Source organism: Nerophis ophidion, linkage group LG26 (assembly GCF_033978795.1).
Source record: "Nerophis ophidion isolate RoL-2023_Sa linkage group LG26, RoL_Noph_v1.0, whole genome shotgun sequence".
NCBI classification, from domain to species: domain Eukaryota; kingdom Metazoa; phylum Chordata; class Actinopteri; order Syngnathiformes; family Syngnathidae; genus Nerophis; species Nerophis ophidion.
This window is the reverse complement of record NC_084636.1, coordinates 21,700,711-21,713,895: the sequence shown is the minus strand read 5'-3', so window position 1 is coordinate 21,713,895 and position 13,185 is coordinate 21,700,711.

The window sequence follows — 13,185 nt, the reverse complement described above, 5'->3', positions numbered from 1 at the left end:
TTATTCACATGTGAATTCCATAAATACAATATTATACAACATTGTTCACACATGAATGACATAAATACAATATTATACAGCATTATTCACATGTGAATAATATAAATACAGTCTATTACACAGCATTATTCACATGTAAATAACATAAATACAATATTATAAAGCATTATTCACATGTGAATATTATAGTCTATTATACAGCATTATTCACATGTGAATAACATAAATACAATATTATACAGCATTATTCACATGTGAATAATATAAATACAATATTATAAAGCATTATTCATATGTGAATAACGTCAATACATTATTATACAGAATTATTCACATGTGAATAGTATAAATACAGTCTATTATACAGCATTATTCACATGTGAATAACATAAATACAATATTATACAGCATTATTCTCATGTGAATAATATAAATACAATATTATAAAGCATTATTCACACGTGAATAACATCAATACATTATTATACAGAATTATTCACATGTGAATTGTATAAATACAGTCTATTATACAGCATTATTCACATGTGAATAACATAAATACAATATTATACAGCATTATTCACATGTGAATAATATAAATACAATATTATAAAGCATTATTCACATGTGAACAATATAAATGCAATATTATACAGCATTATCCACATGTGAATAACATAAATACAATATTATACAGCATTATTCACATGTGAATAATATAAATACAGTCTACTATACAGCATTATTCACATGTAAATAACGAAAATGCAGTCTATTATACAGCATTATTCACATGTGAATTACATAAATACAATATTTTACAGCATTATCCACATGTGAATAATATAAATACAGTCTATTATACAGCATTACTCACATGTGAATAATAGAAATACAGTCTATTATATATTTGTTTAGTCAAAAAGTAACATATGTATTATACTGTCAAGGTTTCTGTGGTTTATCGCAATCAATCAATCAATGTTTATTTATATAGCCCTAAATCACAAGGGTCTCAAAGGGCTGCACAAGCCCCAACGACATCCGCGGTACAGAGCCCACATAAGGGCAAGGAAAAACTCACCCCAGTGGGACGCCGATGTGAATGCCTAAGAGAAACTTTTCTGATTGCTGTCCCTAATAAACCAGGACATAACCCACTCAGTAACACATATACCCTATGCACTTGTTTAAATGTTAACAAAACAGCCTTGGTAAAGGTCTGCACTCTACTGTAGGTGACATTCTAAAATTAAAAGTGGCCACTTACGTATTGCTAAAACAACATTGTGGCTTTAGACCCATATTTTTAGGAACACTGTTTGGACAAATAGTGCTGAGTGCGAGTAGCTGCCTTTTAGACACATGCACCTGAACAACAGTTATAAAGCCCCCACTGCCCCTTCCAAGGCCACGGGGCTCAACACAATTGCTCCACGCCGCACATCTTCAAGGAAATGTGGACAATGGAGCGAAATAATGTCTCATCCTGCACAAACACACACTAGTTTTGAGTGGGCAGAGCTCACCAAACAGTGCAGCTTTTGCGCTGGCTATCAGCCGGATTATCTAAAGGCGAGAGCAGTTCTATCTCGATCCGTCTGCTTTTGACACTTTTGTTGTCCCATAACTTTTAATTTGGCGAGTTTGCTCGATTCGAGTGTGCGTCCACACTTTCAGTTCGGTACACTCGGGAAAAAAATACTTTTTTAGTCCAAATCACTTAAAATTCACACTCGTGCTTACATCATGGGTCCAAAAACTGTAAAATAAAGAAAATATGCAGAAAAAAATATGTTACTGGCCGCTCATATTCTGCCCACAAAACCCAATAAATAACCATTAACTCCTTTTACACTTTGTAACTTCAATATTAACCAAGTATTAATGATATTGTTATTATTAGAAAGCATTTAAGTCCCATCTTAAAACTCATTTTTATACTCTAGCCCCAGGGTCACCAACCTTTTTGAGACCAAGAGCTACTTCTTGGGTACTGATTAATGCGAAAGGCTACCAGTTTGAGACACACTTAAATAAATTGCCAGAAATAGCCAATTTGCTCAATTTACCTTTAATAAATACACACACACATATATATATATATATATATATATATATATATATATATATATATATAAATGGATATTTCTGTCTGTCATTCCGTCATACATTTTTTTTTTCGTTTTACAGAAAGTTTTTTGTCGAGAATAAATGATGAAAAAAACACTTAGTTGAACAGTTTAAAAGAGGAGAAAACAGGGAAAATATGAAAATAACATTTTGAAACATAGTTTATCTTCAAAATTCAACCGAAAAAAAGAAGAGAATACTAGCTAATTCAAATCTTTTTGAAAAAAAAAAAAAATACTTTATGGAACATCATTAGTAATTTTTCCTGATTAAGATTAATTATATAATTTTGATGACATGTTTTAAATAGGTTAACATCCAATCTGCACTTTGTTAGAATATATAACAAATTGGACCAAGCTATATTTCTAACAAAGACAAATCATTATTTCTTCTAGATTTAACAGAACACATTTTTTTAAAGAAATTCAAAATACTTTGAAATAAGATTTAAATTTGATTCTACAGATTTTCTAGATTTGCCAGAATATTTTTTATTTTTTTTTTAATCATAATAAGTTTGAAGAAATATTTCACAAATATATTCTTCATCGAAAAAACAGAAGATAAAATTAAGAATTAAATTAAAATGTATTTATTATTCTTCACAATAAAAATAAATAAATTTACTTGAACATTGATTTCAATTGTCAGGAAATAAGAGGAAGGAATTTAAAAGTTAAAAAGGTAAATGTGTTTAAAAAAGGTTGCAGTTTTTTTTTGTTAAATTGTCTTTCTGAAAGTTATGAGAAGCAAAGTAAAAAAAAAAAAATGAATTTATTTAAATAAGTGAAGACCAAGTCTTTAAAATATTTTCTTGGATTTTCAAATTCTATTTGAGTTTTGTCTCTCTTAGAATTAAAAATGTCGAGCAAAGCGAGACCAGCTTGCTAGTAAATAAATAGAATTTAAAAAAATAAAGGCAGCTCGCTGGTATGTGCTGCTATTTTTAGAACAGGCCAGTGGGCTACTCATCTGGTCCTCACGGGCAACCTGGTGCTTGCGGGCACCGCTTTGGTGACCCCTGCTCTAGCCTTTAAAGGCCTACTGAAAGCCACTACTACCGACCACGCAGTCTGATAGTTTATATATCAATGATGAAATATTAACATTGCAACACATGCCAATACGGCCGGTTTAGTTTACTAAATTGCAATTTTTCCCCGCGAAGTGTCGTGTTGAAAACGTTGCGGTATGATGACGCGTGCGTTTGGCGTCTCGGGTTGTAGCGGACATTATTTTCCAGCCCGATCCAAGCTATAAGTAGTCTGCTTTAATCGCATAATTACACAGTATTTTGGACATCTGTGTTGCTGAATCTTTTGCAATTTGTTCAATTAATAATGGAAAAGTCAAAGTAGAAAGATGAGGTGGGAAGCTTTTAGCCTTTAGCCACACAAACACACAGTGTTTCCTTGTTTAAAATTCCCGAAGTTGAAGCTTTACTATGGATCAGAGCGGTCAAGCGAACATGGATCCCGACTACATGTCAACCGGCCGTTTTCGCTGAGAAAATTGTGGTAATAAGTCGGCTCATACCGTAGACATCAGCGGAGCTTCCGTCCTGCTGCAGCTGCGTGACTTCCCTCAGAGACACTAGCGGTCACTACACCCATGGCCTCACTCCATCGACTTTCAGGTACTATTTAATCTCACTAAAACACTAGCAACACAATAGGCAGATAAGGGATTTTCCAGAATTATCCTACTAAATGTGTCTAATAACATCTGAATCGCTCCCACTGCAATCGCCTTTTTTTAATATTTTTTACTTATTTTTTTTATTTAGTCCTTCACTGTAAATTTCCTCATCCAAGAATCTTTCATCCTCGATCAAATTAATGGGGAAATTGTCGCTTTCTTGGTCCGAATAGCTCTAGCTGCTGCTGGCTATGATTGTAAACAATGTGAGGGTGTGAGGAGCCCTACAACCCGTGACGTCACGCGCACATAGTCTGCTACTTCTGGTAAAGGCAAGGCTTTTTTATTAGCGATCAAAAGTTGCAAACTTTATCGTCGATGTTCTCTACTAAATCCTTTCAGCAAAAATATGGCAATATCGCAAAATGATCAAGTATGACCCATAGAATGGACCTGCTATCCCCGTTTGGATAAGAAAATCTCATTTCAGTAGACCCCCTTTTTAGACCAGTTGATCTGCCGTTTCTTTTCTTTTCTGCTATGCCCCTTTCTCCCTTGTGGAAGGGGGGGCACAGTTCTGGTGGCCATGGATGAAGTGCTGGCTGTCCAGAGTCGGGACCCGGGGTGGACTATTCGCCTGTGCATCGGTTGGGGACATCTCTGCGCTGCTGACCCGTCTCAGCTCGGGATGGTCTCCTGCTGGCCCCACTATGGACTGGACTCTCACTATTATGTTAGGTCCACTATGGACTGGTCTTTCACAATATTATGCTAGACGCACTCGACGTCCATTGCATCCTGTCTCCCCTATAGTGGCGGGGTGGTCACCCACATCTGCAGTCCTCTCCAAGGTTTCTCATAGTCATTCACATTGACGTCCCACTGGGTTGTGAGTTTTTCCTTGCCCTTATGTGGGATCTGAACCGAGGATGTTGTTGTGCCGCCCTTTGAGACACTTGTGATTTTGAGCTATATAAATACAAACCCTGTTTCCATATGAATTGGGAAATTGTGTTAGATGTAAATATAAATGGAATAGTATAATTTGCAAATCCTTTTCAACCCATATTGAACCATATTGAACTTTCACAGTATCATGTTAGACCCGCTCGACATCCATTGCTTTCGGTTCTCCTGGGGGGGGGGGTCGCGTCGCCCACATATGCGGTCCTCTCCAAGGTTTCTCATGGTCATCATTGTTACCGACATCCCACTGGGTGCGAGTTTTCCTTGCCCTTATGTGGGCTCTACCGAGGATGCCGTTGTGGTTTGTGTTGTGGTTTTTGCAGCCCTTTGAGACACTAGTGATTTAAGGCTATATAAATAATCATTGATTGATTGATTGATATTCAGTTGCATGCACTAAAAAGACAAGATATTTGATGTTCAAACTCATAAACTTTTTTTTTTTGCAAATAATTAACTTTGAATTTCATGGCTGCAACACGTGCCAAAGTAGTTGGGAAAGGGCATGTTCATCACTGTGTTACATCACCTTATTTTTTAACAACACTCAATAAACGTTTGGGAACAGAGGAAACTATTTGTTGAAGCTTTGAAAGTGGAGTTCTTTCCCATTCTTGTTTTATGTAGAGTTTCAGTCATTCAACAGTCCGGGGTCTCCGCTGTCGTATTTTACGCCTCATAATGCACCACACATTTTCGATGGGAGACAGGTCTGGACTGCAGGCGGGCCAGGGAAGTACCCGTACTTTATTTATTTTTTTTACGAAGCCACGCTGTTGTAACACGTGCTGAATGTGGCTTTGCATTGTCTTGCTGAAATAAGCAGTAGCTTCCATGAAAAAGACGGCGCTTAGATGGCAGCATATGTTGTTCCAAAACCTGTATGTACCTTTCGGCATTAATGGTGCCCTCACAGATGTGTAAGTCACCCATGCCTTGGGTACTAATGCACCCCAATACCATCACAGATGCTGGCTTTTGAACTTTGCGTCGATAACAGTCTGGATGGTTCGCTTCCCCTTTGGTCAGAATGACACTATGTCGAATATTTCCAAAAACAATTTGAAATATGGACTCGTCAGACCACAGAACACTTTTCCACTTGTGATGATCTCGGGCTCAGAGAAGCCGGCGGTGTTTCTGGATGTTGTTGATAAATGGCTTTCCCTTTGCATAGTAAAGCTTTAACTTTCACTTACAGATGTAGCAACGAACTGTATTTAGTGACAGTGTTTTTCTGAAGTGTTCCTGAGCCCAAGTGGTGATATCCTTTTGATATTGATGTCGTTTTTTGATACAGTGTCGTTTGAGGGATCGAAGGTCACGGCCATTCAATGTTGGTTTCCGGCCATGCCGCTTACGTGGGGTGATTTCTCCAGATTCTCTGAACCTTTTGATGATATTATGGACCTTAAATGTTGAAATCCCTAAATTTCTTGCAACTGCACTTTGAAAAAGGTTGTTCTTAAACGGTTTGACTATTTGCTCACGCAGTTGTGGACAAAGGGGGTGTACCTCGACTCATCCTTTCCTGTGAAAGACTCAGCATTTTTTGGGAAGCTGTTTTTATACCCAATCATGGTACCCACCTTTTCCCAATTAGCCTGCACACCTGTGGGATGTTCCAAATAAGTGTTTGATGAGCATTCCTCAACTTTATCAGTATTTATTGCCACCTTTGCCAACTTCTTTGTCACAAGTTGCTGTCATCAAATTCTACAGTTAATGATTATTTGCACACAAAAAAAATGTTTATCAGTTTGAACATCAAATATGTTGTCTTTGTAGCATATTCAACTGAATATGGGTTGAAAATGATTTGCAAATCATTGTATTTCGTTTATATTTACATCTAACACAATTTCCTAACTAACATGGAAACGGGGTTTGAAAACATTGATTGATTGATTGATTGAGTGATTATTATAAGCGCTAACGCAGACCAACTATTTGTAGCGGTGCCGTGATCAAAACCTTGGGTGCTACGTTGACATCATCAACTATTGAGTTACTTATTTTGCTCATGGAAGGTTCCAGTTTCTCTTTTCAACATGTTCGAAAAGGAGTAGAAAGAAGCAGAGCTCATTTAATCCTACCCCTTTTCTTTTACATAACATTTGCTAGCACTTTTGTTCATTTCCTGTTCTTGGTTTATTCACAATGTATTCCATAAATAATAACGTGAAGAATAAATAATTAGTGAAGTAAGTTACCGGTATATTTCATATGTTGTTATAAATAAGATTCCCTAGAAAATGAATGGATGGATGGAATTAATTCACAATGATTCTTCTTTATTGGACTTTGTAAACACTACGTTTGAACAGTTTCTTGAATTGGATCATATTAGAACATGTATTTAGATCATAAATAATGCCTATCACATGGATAGTAGAAGGAAGAGGACGTAGTTTGACGAGTTCTTACACTTTGACAGCCAATTTAGACCCGGGAATGGCGAGAACAATACAAAAATACGCTTGGTATCACCCCCTATTCTTTGCGAGGATTATGAGTCATTCTTCATCTAAATGGTAATAAATGAGCATTATAGCAGTCTGCATTTTAAAGACAGCAGACATTGTACAGTAAGTGATGATTTACTATGTTTGTTGTCTCGCCTGAAGTCCGCAGTGGGTAGAAGTCCGCAATTGTGATCATTTTTTTTTTCAATTAATTAGCCACGTATATTTTAAATGTGTAAGTTGCGTGAACTTTTAAAAGTTATTATAATTGAAATACATACTTACATCTTGTGGATAAAACCTTAATGAAGGTGTTTGGATTTTTTTTTTTAACCCCTGTGTAATGTTCATATTGTTGTTACTCAACCAGCGTTTGTGGGTGTGATGGACCCGTTACATTTTGTGGCTTTTATTGCCTCACAATTAAACGCTTTTATGTTAAAATACTGCACATATGTTTGCCTTATCCCAATAAACATCCATCCATCCATTTCCTACCGCCTATTCCCTTTGGGGTCGCGGGGGGCGCCTGTGCCTATTTCAGCTACATTCGGGCGGAAGGCGGAGTACACCCTGGACAAGTCATCACCTTATTGCAGCCCAATAAACATCTGTTCAGTATTTTAACATAAACGTGTTTGATTGTGTGGCATTAAAAGCCACAAAATGCAACGGGTCCATCAGACCCACCAACACTGGCTGAGTAACCACAATATGAACTTTGTACAGAAGATTTCTCTGCCAGTTTCTGCATCCCACAGGGATTCTTCTTTTGTGTTACTGCACCTGCGGTTCCCACACAAGGTTGCAACATTGTTTGTCAACACTGTCTGCTCTCATTTTCTCGCACATTTGACCCTCTGATGTTCTGCGTACCTACACTCTGTCCTCCTCCTGTCTAGGCTTGGTGTGTGTGTGTGTGTGTGTGTGTGTGTGTCGTCATAGTTATCGTCAACGACCTTTTTTTTCTGACTAAAACGAGACAATAACTAAATAAAAAATAATTTACGTGGACTAAGACGATGACGAGGTGTATTGACATATTCGTCAACGAATAAAAACGAGACGAAAATGTCTGCCAGAGACGAGATCCAATCGGAACTCATTTCGTTAGGAAGAGGCGGGAGGAGTTGGGAAGAGAACCAATCAGGGTGACGTGGTAGGGAAGTTACGTAAACGTAGTTTGCGTTTGAGACTGACCTGGGAATGCGCTGCAGAAGACATGTCAATGCCGGGGAGGTAGAGGAGAGAGGACATATGGGGAAATTTTATATTTGACGTCAAAGATAACAAGACGCGGTGTAAGAAATGCAGCGCGAGGATTACGGGGAAAAACACAACAAACTCGAAGCGACATTTAGTCAAATCACTCCGAAATCCACACACAGGTAAGCATTTTCCACAACGTACAACTCACTCGACATTATCCCGTTTATTACACGGCTTACTCGCGAAATACTAAATTTGAGACATGATTTTCATCAAAATACGACTTGTATCGGTGATTTTTCCGCTGTTTTGCTTTGACTTTCAGAAATTGAAGGGAAAGTTTACATATTACCCTTTAGTCGACTAAATCTACTGTAGTTTTCGTCGACTATAATCTTATGATATTTCGTCAACTAAAACTAGACTAAAACGAAAACAATTTAAATAACTAAATTATGACTAAAACTAAATTACATTTTAGTCAAAAGACTAAAACTAAATAAAATTTCGCTGTCAAAATTAACACGAGTGTGTGTGTGTGTGTGTGTGTGTGTGTGTGTGTGTGTGTGTGTGTGTGTGTGTGTGTGTGTGTGTGTGTATGTTCTGATATATGTTCCTCACAGAAAATGAGCCAAAGTTAGTGAGTCTCAGTTTGAAAAATGTATGAATTGTATCCTTTTTCTTTTGATAAAAAAAATGAAAATGGGTCCCACAGACCCGAACACCACACAAGGGTTAAGGGTTTTTAAAGGAAGAATACAGCGACTCCTATAGGCTCAATTGTATGCGGCCCTCTGTCCTCATGTCTTTCATAATGATTGTGAACGGTAGGTAACATTAAAAAAAAAGTGCAGCTCCCCTTTAAAAGCTTCCAGAAGGAAGCTGTTCCTCAGTCCGGTGGTCCGATTCCGGATGCTACGCAACCTCCCGCCTGAGGGAAGGGGATCAAAGAAAGGGTGTGCAGGGTGGGTGGAAATCCGTAAAGGTGGGAAAGCTGCAAATCCTGATTTTCTGAGCAGCTTTGGCCACTCTGCAAGGCCTTCCTCTCTTCACACAGTGATGGTGGTCCCGAGGGTGCTCTCCACCACACATCTGTAGAAGTTCCTAAGGACGGAGCTTCGTGGTCCAGCATAGACCTCAGCTTCCTAAAGAAGTAGAGATGCCGGTTTGTAAGTGTGAGGTCAATTGATACATGAACCTCAAGATATATGAAGCTGAAGACTATTTCCACGACTGGTCCTTCAATGTGCAAGAGGATTGGAAGGTGTCTGACTTTCTGAAAGTTCACCGCCATCTTTTTGTTAGTTTTTCACCTATCCACCAGATGTTCAACCTCCTCTCTGTCCTCATACTCTGCTAGTACTGCTTTTTGTGGTCCAAAAACTTAAACAAAATATGACATCTGAGGCGTTTAGCAGTGCAGTCAAAGGTCCGTAGTGCAGTCAAAGGTCCGTAGTGTGAAGTCAAGCCGGTGGAAGAGGAGAAAACCTGACAGTCTGTGGTCTGTTGGTCAGGAAGTCTGGTTCCCAAGTGAGGGACTCAGGCCTAGTCCTCACCAGGGTCTGTGGGATGATGATGAAGACGGAGGTGAAGAGCAGGCGGTTCCCCTGGTGAGTGACGGATGTGTGGACCACTGATTCGATGCTGTCATTCGTACAGGGGTTCTGGTGAGGGACTGGTGGGCTCTTTGCTGCAGAACTGTACTTTGGTTTGAAATATTTAAGTTACACGACAAAAGCTTTTTTTTGTGTATATATACATTTTCGGAGCAGACCAGAGCGGCAAGTTGCATCATCCTTAGATTGTACTAAACCCAAAACCAGTGAAGTTGACACGTTGTGTAAATCGTAAATAAAAACAGAATATAATGATTTATAAATAGTTTTCGACTTATAGCCAATTGAATGGACTGCAAAGACAAGATATTTAATTTTTGAACTGAGAAACTTCATTTTTCTTTGCAAATAATCATTGACTTGGAATTTAATGGCAGCAACACATTAAAAAAAGTTGGCACAGGGGGCATTTTTACCACTGTGTTACATGGCCTTTCCTTTTAACAACACTCAGTAAATGTTTGGGAACTGAGGAGACCAATTTTTGAAGCTTTTCCGGTGGAATTATTTCCCTTTCTTGCTTGATGTACAGCTTAAGTTGTTCAACAGTCTGGGGTCTCCATTGTGGTATTTCAGGCTTCATATTGCGCCACACATTTTCAATGGGAGACAGGTCTGGACTACAGTCAGGCCAGTCTAGTACCCGCAGTCTTTTACTATGAAGCCACGCTGTTATAAAATGTGGCTTAGCATTGTCTTGCTAAAATAAGCAGGGGCGTCCACAATAACGTTGCTTGGATGGCAACATATGTTGCTCCGAAACCTGTATGTACCTTTCAGGTTTAATGGTGCCTTCACAGATGTGTAAGTTACCCATGTCTTGGGCACTAATACACCCCCATACCATCACAGATGCTAGCTTTTAAACTTTGCGCCGAGAACAACACAAGATGATTATTTGCCTCCTCGTTCTGAAGGACACAATGTCACAGTTTCCTTAAACAATTTGAAATGTGGACTCGTCAGACCACAGAACACTTTTCCACTTTGCATCAGTCCATCTTAGATGAGCTCGGGGCCAGTGAAGCCGACGGCGTTTCTGGGTGTTGTTGATAAATTGCTTTTGCTTTGCATAGTAGAGTTTTAACTTGCACTTACAGATGTAGCAACAAACTGTAGTTACTGACAGTGGTTTTCTGAAGTTTTCCTGAGCCCGTGTGGTGATATCCTTTACACACTGATGTCGTTTTTTTATGCGGTATCGCCTGAAAGATCCAAGGTCACGGGTATCCAATGTTACCTGCAGTGATTTCTCCAGATTCTCTGAAACTTTTGACAGACCGTAGATGATGAAATCCCTCAATTCCTTTCAATAGATCGTTGAGAGATGTTGTTCTTAAACTGTTGCACAATTTGCTCACGCATTTGTTCACAAAGTTGTGACCCTCGGCCCATTCTTATTTGTGAATGACTGAGCATTTCATGGAAGCTGCTTTTATACCCAATCACGGCACCCACCTGTTCCCAATTAGCCTCTTCACCTGTGGGTTGTTCCAAATAAGTGTTTGATGAGCATACCTCAACTTTGTCAGTCTTTTTTGCCACTTGTGCCAGCTTTTATGAAACCTGTTGCAGGCATCAAATTCCAAATGAGCGAATATTTGCCAAAAAAACAAAGTTTTCCAGTTCGAACCTTAAGTATATTGTCTTTGCAGAGTGTTTAATTGAATATAGGTTGAGAAGGCTGCGATGAGGTGGCGACTTTTCCAGGGTGTACCCCGCGCTCCGCCCGATTGTAGCCGAGATAGGCGCCAGCGCCCCCCGTGACCCCAAAAGGGAATAAGCGGTAGAAAATGGATGGATGGATGGGTTGAGAAAGATTAGCAAATAATTGTATTTTGTTTTTATTTACCATTTACACAACGTGCCAACTTCCCCGGTTTTGGGGTTTGTCATTACAGCGCGATGGCTGAAGAAATAACACGGAACAACACGAGGACATTGCGGGGGCCGTTGTTTGGCTCCATTGTGAATTCCTGGGATTGGCGTGAGATGTTTTGAAATGGATCGATACGAGTTCACCTTAGCTTCCGTGACTTTTTGTGAGGAAATCGATAGACGCTGTAAAGCAAGAAAACATGCTCCCTTCCACTGTTATTGTGTATCTATTCCTATACAATAGCATTGTGTTTGCACATTGTGGCGACGAAGACCTTGACGAGAGCCACAAATAACCCCCTCCAGACCCGCGTCCCGTCCCTTCCATCAGTGCAAAGATGAGGCAATTTTGAACAACTTACTCATCCCCTTTCTTTTAAATCAATGGCTCAAGAGTGCCTTCCAGTAAGCCTTCACCTTGGACCCTGTGCCCCCTTCCACCTTCAAGATGCAGAGTGGCGTAGGCAAGCAGGGGCTTGAGGGTGGGGGTGTGGCCGCAGTGGTCCTAGTGTGCCGGAGAAACCAGAGGCCTGCCACATTATATGCTTTAACATGGCTGGCAAATCCAGCACGGTTAAACAAACTTAACCTTCATTTGTGAAACACCGCAAATCAAAGGGCGAAAAGCGACTTGTGCAAGTAATTACCACCAGGGGAAGGGGGGTGGGGGGGGGGCGAGGAGGGGGGCAGCTAACAGGTTGAATGGAAGGAAATGAGAATCATTTAAGGCGCAGGGGCATTTTTAATGAGTTTGTTCAGAAATTGATTTTTCCACTATAATCTTTTATTTATATGCGGCAAGCGTCCCCCCCAGAAGGGTGAGGGAGGTGGGGTGGGGTCACACCTCGGAGCAAGCCTGTCAAGGCCTCCACCCGCTCAAACAACAGCTCCAAAGCCCAGGGAAAATGGTATTGTAGCCTGGGCAAATATTGTCCTGTCGCGGCTTAAGGGGCCCAAAACGCTGTTTGCCCTTAAAAAAAAAAAGGTCTTTCTTTTTTTTACTCCCTGCGCCATTCAAGGGCGGACGGGGTCGGAATTTAATTAATTTGCCTCAAATTAATACATTTCATTGGATTGTACAGTCAGTCAAATGAAAATCAGACCGTCCTATTTCTGCAGGTGACTAATATTTTACATTGTTTTTGCATAATTTTGCTTTAATTACTAGTTGATGTAATCACAGACTTTATTTTTTTTTTTTTAAACGTGTTTACTGTATGTTCTGGATTAACAATAATTCACTCAAGAACCCTTTAAACAATCTAATGGCATTGATA